The sequence below is a fragment of the Rousettus aegyptiacus genome, unplaced genomic scaffold, assembly GCF_014176215.1.
Source record: "Rousettus aegyptiacus isolate mRouAeg1 unplaced genomic scaffold, mRouAeg1.p scaffold_m13_p_4, whole genome shotgun sequence".
In the NCBI taxonomy this organism is placed as follows: Eukaryota; Metazoa; Chordata; class Mammalia; order Chiroptera; family Pteropodidae; genus Rousettus; species Rousettus aegyptiacus.
The window spans coordinates 83,192,764-83,204,625 of record NW_023416307.1 but is presented as its reverse complement, the minus strand read 5'-3'; the positions used below and the strand labels follow the sequence as shown (position 1 = coordinate 83,204,625).

The 11,862-nt window shown below is 30.7% G+C and overlaps 1 pseudogene; it reads left to right on the top strand.

Annotated features, from left to right (window-relative positions):
* The first annotated feature begins 10,793 nt into the window (after positions 1 to 10,793).
* On the top strand, positions 10,794 to 10,912 carry LOC118601982 (annotated as a pseudogene).
* The last annotated feature ends 950 nt before the right edge of the window (positions 10,913 to 11,862 follow it).

Here is an 11,862-nt window from a genome sequence, read left to right as displayed (position 1 = left end):
TATCAATAGGTGCAGAAAAAGCCTTTGACAAGATACAAAGAAATTGAAAAAACAATTCCTTTTGCAATTGCAACAAAAAGAATAAGATACCTAGGAATAAATTTAACCAAACTTGTTAAGGACTTGTATAATGAAAACTACAAGACCTTGTTAAAAGAAATTGAAGAAGATACAAAGAAATGGAAAAATATTTTGTGTTCTTGGATTGGAAGAATCACATAGACAAAATGATCATATTATCTAAAGCATTATACAGACTTAATGTAATCCCATCATAATCCTATTAGTAATTTTTAAAGAAATGGAAGGGGGGGAATCATCAGATTTGTATGGAAGCACAAAAGATCCCAAATTGCCAAAGCCATCTTAAGAAAAAAGAATGAGGCTGCTCAACTTCAAATTATACTACAAAGTGACAGTAACCAAAACAGCACGGTATTGGCAGCAAAACAGACACATGGACCAATGCAACAGAATCGAGAGTCCAGAAGTAAGCCTATATTTATAAAAGCAAATAATTTTAGACAACAAAGCCAAGACATAAAGGAAAGCTTCTTCAATAAATGGTGCTGGGAAAATTGGAAGGCCACCTGCAAAAGAATGAAACTACACTGTTGTCTTTCACCACACATCAAAATTAACTCAAAATGGATTAAGGACTTGAATACAAGACCTGGAACAATCAAATACATAGAGGAAAACATAGGAACTAAACTCAAGGACCTTGGACTTAAAAAGGAGTTTATGAATTTGACCTCAAAATCAAAGGAAGTAAAAGCAAAAATAAATGAATGGGACTACATCGAACCAAAAAGCTTCTGCTCAGCAAAATAAATCATCAACAAGGTAGAGACAACCATCATAATGGGAAAATATATTTGCAAGCAACCCTTCTGAGAAGGGCCTAATATGCAAAATATACAAAGAACTCATACAAGTCAATAACAACGACAACAAAAATGATCCAGTCAAAAAATGGGCAGAGGACCCGAACAGACACTTCTCCCTAGAGGACATACAAATAACCAACAAATATTTGAAAAGATGCTCAACATCACTAGCTATTAGGGAAACGAAAATCAAAACCACAATGAGATACCATCTCACACCTGTTAGAATAGCTATAATCAACAGGACAAGTAATAACAAATGCTAGAGAGGATGAGGAGAAAAAAGAACCCTCATACACTGCTGGTGGGACTGCAAAGTGGTACAACTGCTATGGAAAACAGTATGAAACTTCCTCAAAAAACTAAGAATTGATCTACTCTATGACCCAGCGATCTCTCTCCTGGATATTTACCCCAAAGACTTGAAAGCTCATATTCAACAAGATATTTGCACACCAATGTTCATAGCAGTATTATTCACAGTGGCCAGGACATGGAAGCAACCGAAGTGTCCTCTGATAGATAACTGACTAAAAAACTGTGGTACACATATACAATGAAATATTACTCAGCCATAAGAAGAGGTGAAATATGACCATTTGCAACAACATGGATGGACCTCGAGATAATCATACTAAGCAAAATAAGGTAGACAGAAAAAGTTGAAAATCACATGATATCACTTATATGTGGTATATAAACCTAAAAGCAACAAATGAACAGGACAAACAAGCAAAGATTCATAGACATAGACTATAAACTAGTGGTTACTAGATGGTAGGGGGTGGAGGATGAGGAAGGAGTTAGAAGGGGTAAAGGGGGTTAAATATAGGGTGGTAGAGGGAGTTTGAAGTGGGTAAAAGGGATCAAATATATGGTACCTGAAGGAAACTGGATTTTGAGTGTTAAACACACAATAAAATATACAGATGTCAAATTACAATGTACCCCTTAAAATTACATAATTGTATTAAACAATGTTACCCCAATAAATTTAATTTTTAAAAAGTTAAAAAATATATAACCACCTTGAGAAACAAAGGTAACTACTAATACCTAATTATTCCATGATGTACACTGCTAAACAACTTTTATCATACAACTCATTATAATCTGATATTTTTTGTACACAAATTTTATTAATATTTAAAACTTCAAAGCATCCGGTATACTTTTCTACATTTAATATAAATAACTTGCATTGAATATGAATAATTGAAGAAAACGATAACAAAAACTTTAAAATAAAGTATTCTCTTGGCTAATTATAATAACATATAGACATTTATTTTCTATGGAGTAAGTTCAACTTTTTGTAAAAATTGTGGTAAAGCACATAACACAAAATTTACCATTTTAACCATTTTTAAGTGTTTAGTTCTGTGGCATTTAAGTGTTTAGTTCTGTGACATTGTTTTACAACCATCATCATTATCTATTTTCTAAGATTTTTTATTTTCCATCTAAAACTCTGTACCTATTAAACATTAACTCCTTCTCCCCGACTTCCAGCTCCTGACAACCACCATTCTACTCACTGTCTCTATGAATTTGACTATTCTAGGAACTTTATGTAAGTGAAATCATGCAATATTTGTTCTTTTGTGACAAATTTCACTTAGCATAGTATTTTCAAGATTTATTTATTTTGTAGTATGTGTCAAATGTCTCTTCATTTTTAAGGGTAAATAAATTTTATTTTTTTTTGCATATATCACATTTTATCTATTAACCTGTTTGTGAATATTTGGTCTGCTCACATCTTTTCGGTTTGTGAATAATGTTACTGGTGTACAAATATATTTTTTTAAGTGCTGTTTTCAATTTTGAGGGGTATATACCTATTTCAGAAATGAAATTGCTGAATCATATGATAATTTTATGTTTAAATTTTTGGGAATCACTATACTATCTGCCATAGTGGCTGCATCATTTTTCATTTCCACCAGCAAAGCACAAGAATCAATTTTGTCCATATGCTCTCCAATAATTATTCTATTTTGTTTTTTATGATAGCCATACTAATGGATTTTAAGGGTTATTTTAATTTGATAGATATCAAGACATCTTCATTATCTCATATTTGACTAATATGAGAATTGGAGTAAAAAGTTATTTTGGAGTAAAAAGTTATTATATTGGAGTAAAAAGTTGTGAATAATAAATGATGTTTGTTTTGTAATATAAATCATAAGCTTAAAAAATGTCCAATTACTATATCTGCTTTATAATTGCACTTCAGCAAACAGTGGAATGTATTGTTTCTTTGTATTTTACATCCTAATCAAGAGAACTGTTAACTTACTGATAGGATGAATAATTGATAATTATTTATGGTTATCTATGATCTAAGTGTCTGTATTTACTTGGTGTTTGGGCGAAATACATATCCATGGAAATTAAATAGGTATTCAAGAATTATTGTTTACTTGTATTTATTATTTAGAGTTTTAATTTTATAATTTATATTTTCTTCATTAAAAGCAATGAAGAAATCTCACAGATATAGGTGTATTATCTAAATCTAACAATCTATTTTCTTTGAACAGGTTATTTACTTTTATATCAAGAAACTGGATAAAAAATTAATTTCTTAAAATAACAAAGCAAAGTAGCATTTTTACCATAATAATGTTTAGTTTTATTTAATAATTAATTCTAAAATATGTAAATCTACATTGGTTTACTCTTCATGAATGTGCAATATTAAAAATAAATAACATCGATTTGCATTTCCGTGGAAATATTCTCTTCTGTTAACTAAATTATTTCCTAAAGAATATGAAAATGGATTGTTGTGGTGCGATCACATCCAAGACCCACGGAGCCAATTGAGATGAATTGTGAGTCTTTATTAGCCTTAGCTGGCTAGCGACTGACTCTCCCCACTAGAGAATCAGCCCCGAGCTCCCAGAAGAGGCATTTTATACAGCCACCAGCACATCCCTGAGCAGATCACCACACCCTGGGTAACAATTGGCTGTTAGCATATCCTTGATCAGATTACCCTGGTTAACAGCATCTCCTTGATCAGATTACCACACCCTGGTTAACAGAATCAGAGTAAATATTTAATACTGGCTTACTGGAAAATTGTCCACCCATAACAGACCACAGTTTATAGTTTCTGTTTAGAACAAATTAGAATTCATTTCTCTACTGTCGGGAGCCATTATGAGGCACTGAAGGCGTCAAGTAGCTAGAAGCAGCTGCTAAATCTGCTTAAACAATGGTTTTAGGAAGCAGGATTTTAAGTTAAACATTCCTGACCCTGGAGAGGAGATTTGCCTCCTAAAGAAATCCTTTTAAGATAATGGAATGATTTACAGCCTTGTAAACAAGAATGTTTATGCTGAGAGAAGGATATTCATGATTTATGGGAACTAGGATGAGGTAGTGTTTAGTAAACAGCGGCATGCCTGGAGCTAAGCTTATCTCTCTGTGCTTAGGTATAAATAGGCTGCGCTAAATAAACTCGAGGCTGCAGCATTGACTGTATGCCCTCCCGAAGAACTTTCCTGTCTTCTTTTTTCCTTAGGCTTCGCCCCCCTCTTTTAGGTGCTGTTTGATCTCAGCCGGCTGGCTCTGGCACTCTACCTCTTATTCAAATTGGTAAATTCTACCCATTCCTAGTAATTTCCAGTAGATTAATTATCATAGGCTTGTATTTATGCATCTCAATAACAATTTTTTAAATGTGTACACCCAATTTTTCTAGTTTCATTCTTCTATGTTTTTACTGAACCAATATTTACCTCTGCTTTTCCATATCCTCTATGCACCATAAATCCTAAATTACTGACACTAGAAAAATATTCACTTTTTTCTTTGCTTTCCTCCTCCTCTGACCAGTAAATATTTATTTTTTAAAGCATCCTCTTATCTATTTGAACTTGTGATATATTTTAATGCTTTATTAATTTGGGGGTTATTTGCATTTAGATAATTTTAATTTAAAAATCCTTTTTTTAAAAGAGAAACTTTATTTTCTTATTGACTTTATTCAGTATTCAGTGTGGATTAAGAAATGGAGTTTTTCTGGTAAAAAAACCAACTAAAGTGATTAAGATTGTGTCTAGGCTAGCACTATATTAGAATATACTAGTGATGTTATTTGAAAATAGGATTAGTACTATAAAAAATTTATTTTTCCCTGAAGTGATTATTAGAAATGGCATTATGTTGCAATGCACGATAATCGTGCCATAATTTTGCTTCTTCCATTTTTATAACTGTGATTTCTACAAGTCCTTTAACATATATAGCCTTCAGTTTTTTGACAGTTAAAAAAAAGATTGTGCAAAGAACTTCTACAAATCAATAAGAAAAAGATTAATTTTTAAAAATAGGAAAAATTTGTGAAAGTGAATATTTTAACCAAATGAGATATGAAAACAAACAAAACAACAACAAAAAACAATAACAAACTAGCAAAAAATTGAGCTATTAAAATACTCACAATGTTGGTGGAACTAAAAATTGTCACCAACACTAAACATTTTGGCAGTTCTACTAAAAATATGTTCACCCTATAACCCAACAATTCCACTCCTAGGTATATATCAAAGAGAGATGAGTGTTTATGTCTAATAATACAATGTACAAAAATGTATATATCAGCTCTAGCATTAACAATTGAAAATTTCAAATAGCTAAAATGTTTATAAAATGAAGAAAGTATAAAACTCATTATCTCTAAGTAGATTACTATAAATGATAAAAAGAAATAAATTATGCTATGTAAAGCAACATGAATAAATCTCAAAAATATTATTTAAAAAATATTAAGTAAAACAAAATAATGACATTTAAAAAATTATAAAATAATCTAAGGTGATAAAATTCAGAATAGGGATTACATTTAGAAAAGTTAGTGACGAATGGAGAACAGGAAGGATATGATACGTTCCTATCTTGATCCTAGTGACAATTATTCAGTTGCATATGTTTTAAAAAATTCATCAAACTGTACTCTTAAGATATGTTGCATTTAATAGATTATATTTCAATAAATGGATTAATAATAATAATATAAATAATTTCTATATGACCTCTCCCAAATCTAAAATTCTATGATTCTGTGAAATCCCTAAACACTCTCTTGTTCTTTTGAATTTCCTTGTCTATGTCTACTGTCTGTCCCTTGCATCCTCTGCTCCTATCAGTCAGTATAAATTATTCTCATGCTTGGCAATTCCCTAAAACTCAAATGAATAATTTAAGTCACAGTTATGGCTTTAAATTTTCCACTGCCCCTCTCTCGACTTTATCTTAACTGTCTTTTTTTTTCCTCTGGAAATGAACCTTTATAATTTAAGTGTTAGTGTTAGACAGACCAAGGTAGTAATGTCAAGCATCAGTTGTGAGCTGCTGTTCTACATTTGATGAGGAGAAAAACTTTAGAAGATACAGATCCTATAGATTGATAAAATGTTAGTACACTTTTAAATGACTATCATATTTATTGACTCTCATCCAATTTTATATCATGTTTTATCATCGAGGTTTCAACATCGAAATATTGGAGAATAATAGTTTATATCTGTAAATTGCAATTCATTAACATCAAAAAAGAATTAAATAGATATGTATAATTCCTTAATAAATCAAGAAGCTTTACTTATTATATATTCGCATTTTACTATTTAAATTAGAAATCACTTATTATTATTGGTATATGTGTATTCTAAAAATAATAAAATAAGAATGAAATAAAAATCTTACAATATAAAAAATTCTACACCTCTCATGGTATAACAAAATACAGCAATATTTTTCTTTCTTTCTTTCCTTTTTTTCCCAGAAATTTGTCATAGCACTCATCTCAGATCAATTCTCACACAGAAATGTATGTTTGAATGCCCTGTTATTTGAAGAGAGCAACTTCCCCATAATAATGTGATAGCACATCTAAATTCCAGGGGATTTTATACCTCAGTAAACATCAATACAATGCAAATGATGATTTACTGGTTTTCTTTTATCTGTGATCTTTTATTCATTGCCTCATGTAGAGCAAATGTGAAATGTAGTCTTTGTTCCTCAAATACTAGAGAGGGTGCAGAATTCTTGCATCAACTATCTCCTATTTTATTTTTTAAATGAGAAGGAAAGCATTCAACATTTTTGTATTTTATATTTGGATAAGCCCCTTTTAGCATTAAAAAAATTCTAATAGCAATGATTTGTCCTTAAAAAATGAATTTGGTTTTGGTATCAAATATTATATTTAAATATTTTTCTTACTCAAAAAAGATTTGTATTTTATAAAAATTGAAAATTAAATTTTATTACAATTGAATATACAGTGTTGACATCCGTACACCTGTTTTAAAATCTTTTCACTTGAATTGTGATGGCACAATGAGTAGTGGAGAAGCAGAGTACAAATACTAGAAAATAAGCACTGGTATTTTATGTTAGAGTATATTGCACTTAAACATTATTAATGTTTAATATTTAATTCTCAAATATTACAACTTATAGTCCTACATAACATCAGAGTTAAAGAACACTTTAATTCTCAGCAAAACAAAGCATTTTTTAATGAACCAAACTTCTTTATAAAGTTTCTCCTAGCAGTCCCTAGATCTCTAAGTGTCTGGTGACAAGCTACATGGTTACTGTTGTTGTTTTGTTTGTTTATATGCTGAGACATAACTGCCTACCTGCAATTTCTGCCCAGTAGTTTCTTAAAAGTTCTGCCTTCCGAGTATACAAAAAAGATATGTAATCATGTCTTAGCCCAGAAAATACATACAGGCACCTCTCACAGTTCCCCCTGGCAATCGTCTTTATCCTCATGACTTTTAGCCATGTGTTTCTTTCAACGTCGTTCTCTCTTTCCCTCTGTCTTTTATTTTATTCTTCTTTCCCTGTATTTAATTTTCAATAAGCATTTAACTAGGATCTACCATATACCAAACATTGTGCTTGCCACTGGTGTTATAAAGGTGAATATAATAAAGACATCGCCTTCAAAAAATTTGGTAAACTTTCTGGTGTTGGTATATGTGTATTCTAAACAAATAACTACAGCCCTGTAAAACAACCAGCATCATAAAAATAAACACTGGATTATTACTGTATTTAATCCTGCTAATAATACTCTAGAGATGGGTATTATGATATTTATTTGGTAAATTATAAAGGTAACATATACCCATTATATAAAAAATGCATGTAATGATAAAAATTATTATTATTATTATTATTATTATTGTGAATGTTTATTATACATTTGCTTTGTGTTGAAGCAATTTACTATGCAGTTTGCATTTATCATCTAAGTTAAACTTCACAATCAACTTTGTTGTATGTGCTATTATTATCCTCATTTTCAGGTGTAAAACATGAGATAAAAAGATGTTAGATGACTTGCCTATGTTTATACACTTAGAAATTGGTAATTCTTTATTATAGTTAAGATCATTTGATTCTGGAGCCTGCACTTTTGTGATATTCAAAGTAAAATAAATATCACCAAAATTTTTTTTGACAATTTTTTAATTTGGGCTTTCTCACATTTATTTTCCCTTTCATTGGCCACAACACCCTGTTTTTTTTTTTTTTTTTTAATTCAGTAATTCACCCTGAAATGTGAGCCTTTCTCCATTACTCACGGCTCTCAGTGTGGGCCTTAAAGCAACCAGCAGCATCATCTTCCTGTGGACATGTGAATAGCTTGTGACCACAGAAGATGACTGTGATATCCAGATTCAGTCAAGGAGATATTGGGTGAGGACTTCTGAGTAAGAAAAATTCCTAATGCTTTTGCAAAAGCCAACTAAAGAAACATAAATTTTTCCTAAAGATAAGCAAGACAAAATGCAGCCCTTTGAAGCTGTCAGAAATCATCTTGTTAACATGGAGATCGCCTACTTCATGTGTCATAGAAGCACAGACATAAACAGAATTTGGTAAACTGTGATACAGGATCATTCCTCATTTGAGCTATTCAGGTACCAATGACAAAATTTTCCTTTTACTATTCCAACCTATTTGGATTGAGTTTCTCTTATTTGAATGCAAAAATTTTCAACCTGATACAATTCAATAAACAAAGTATACTGTATTAACTCTACAATATAAATAAGTACAGAGTATAGAGACAACTGTACTTCTTATTGTCCCTTCCAAATCTCTTCCAACAACTCTTACTGACTCGGTTATCCTTGAAACAGACTCTGCCATTTCTCTCCCAAAATTAATAATATTGATATTTAAATTTAAGTGTTATTGAAATAAGATGGTAAAGAATATTTCTTTAAAGAATCATGGTATGAACTATGCAGGAAAGTTTAAAGATTGAGATAAAATTGGTAATCACATTTACTAAGCATCTACTGTATATCTGACCTGAGAAATCAAAATATGAACACATAAACAAAATCTCTGTGCTCACAGTTTAGTCTAGTTCTCTTCCAACATGCACACAAGTCTTTAATGACATTAAATGCAGATATAGTGATCAAACAATGTAGAAATTAATATGAAATAAATGTAAAAACGGCATTCTTTTTTCTAGTAGCATAGTTAATCTAGCATAGCAAAAATAAACTGAATGTTTAACAGGTGCCCTTCAAATACATAGACATGAAATGATTAATAATTAGAAAAATGTTACAATGGTTCAATGTTGTTCCTATAGGGACCTTTGCTAAGGTGTGACACACATTCCAATGTTTTGACATGATTGAGTGTCAAAGGGAGTGACATTTCTGAGGTAATGCAAGGTTGAATTACACTGACTAAAAATATAGATTTCTGTTACCTGAGTTTTAAGAAATATATGTATAACATTTATGATTGTAAATGATTAATAATTTAACAGAATTTGATTTTTTTCAACTAGGAAAGGAACAAAATTACTAAATCAGGAAAAAAATAACTCTGACCCAAAGAGCAGGTAATAGTATGTTGGAAATATATTATAATCCATTTTAATTTTAATACCATTAGGTATGTATTTTGCTGGAAATAGATAGGTTGGGTTTTCATACTGGATCAACCTGACCATACTGGGAACCTTATCTTAGACCTTCAACTTTCAGAATTGTGAGAAAATAAATTTTTACTCTTTAAGCTACTCAGTCTACGGCAATTTGTTATGGCAACAGCAGAAGACAATAACAATAATTTAATAATAATGATGATGATAATGATGATGATGAGAGTGGCTATAAAAGTCTTTAATTTTTATTCATGAATTCTTTAATTAAGCAAATATTGATTAAATATCCACTATATGCTAGGCAGTGGGGGGAAAAAGCATAATTAAGACTGTTCTTGACTCAGCAGAATGTGTACCTTATGTTTATTTAATGGAAGCAGTGTATGGGCATAGATTGTGACAGGACTGCTATTTTAGATATAATGATATAACAGTCATAGAGACCTGAAAGAAATGGGGATGAACATTGTGGGAGAGACAGACAAATACTTGGAAGAAAAGAGTTTGGGGAAAATAAAAAAAAGAAAAGTACAAAAGTCAAGACAAGAAGAGTAGCATGTCTGGTATATCTGTGCAAACATCAAGAAATTGTTATGGATGAACAAGTGTGTATGTGATGTATGTGTAGTGCAGGAAATAATGTTTAGGGAGGATAGATATTATGTTGGACCCTGAAATGCATGATATGATAAAGACTTTGGAATTCATTTCAAAAGGTGAGGTACATCAGTTTAATTCGAACATTCTCTTTAATTTGAAACAGTGGAGAATTTACAAAGAAAACTGAAGAAAAAGCAATTGATTAAAAGATTCCGAGTTTTGTAAATAATGAAGATATTCAGAGGCAAAGAAAAAATAATTGTCCATAATAATTTCACTTTTGGCTATAATCATACATTTGCATGTAGTGAACGAGGCCTGCAATTATCTATTCTAAAACAGTCTCTTCTACCTACGGCCATGTTACCCTGAACAAGCCTGATCCTCTCTAATCTTGGAAACTAAGCAGAGTTGGGCCTGTTTAGTACTTAGATGGGAGACCACCTAGGAAAACCAGGTGCTGTAGGTATAAAAGATAAAAAATAAAAGTTAAAGGATTATAAACTAATAGGATCCTAGCAACCTGTGAAATCAACCAACAGTTGCCTTGACAAGAAAATAAATAAAACAGCCTCTTCCATTAGTATCTTATTCCGCTTAACATTTCTTCATGACATTTACTGTTACCCCACAAAAGGGCATCCTGGAATCTGTACATTTTTTTTTTTTATTGTTTAGTTTTATCTGTTTTACCATTAAAACGTAAACTTTATAAGGGATGGGATATTGTCTTTCTTCTGCATTATATTCTAAATGGCTCAACTAGTGCTCATTAAATGTTGAATGGCTGAATTAATGAATCTCTGCAGTTGAAATACAATTTTGATATGATAATGAGAGATATATAGTAAAATGGAAGCTGTAATATAGTAAACTACTTGTTTTCACAATAAAATTACAAGTTCTGAAGATTGAGTCTATTGTCTATCTCATTTTTGTGAAAAGTACCTAGTACAACACTTTAAAAACAAAGACAAGCACTTGCTGTAGATAAAGGAAGATTAAATTTAGTAGGAAAATGTCACTAATGAACTTAAAATATGTTTTTATTTACATAAAAGGTAATTTTGTTTTAAGGACAGAAAAAAATTGAGAAAAATAACAGGCTGGAGAAACAAGTTGAAGTACAAAAACTGGGAAATTAAATGGTAAAAGTCAAAAAATAACGAGAACATAAAATAAAAAGTCAATAAAATTAGGTAAATGGACAAGTCTATTTCACTTAGTATTAGAAAAAGAGATCAAATCCTCTTTATTTTTACTAATATATTTATCTATATTAAATTAAAATGAATACGTTTTCCATTAAGTTTCAATTTAGTTTGAGAGAATACTGACAAAGTAATTTTATAGTACAATTTCCTTAAACACTGTTGTAACTACCTCTATCACTTAATATTTTTCAACTTTTTTTTGCGT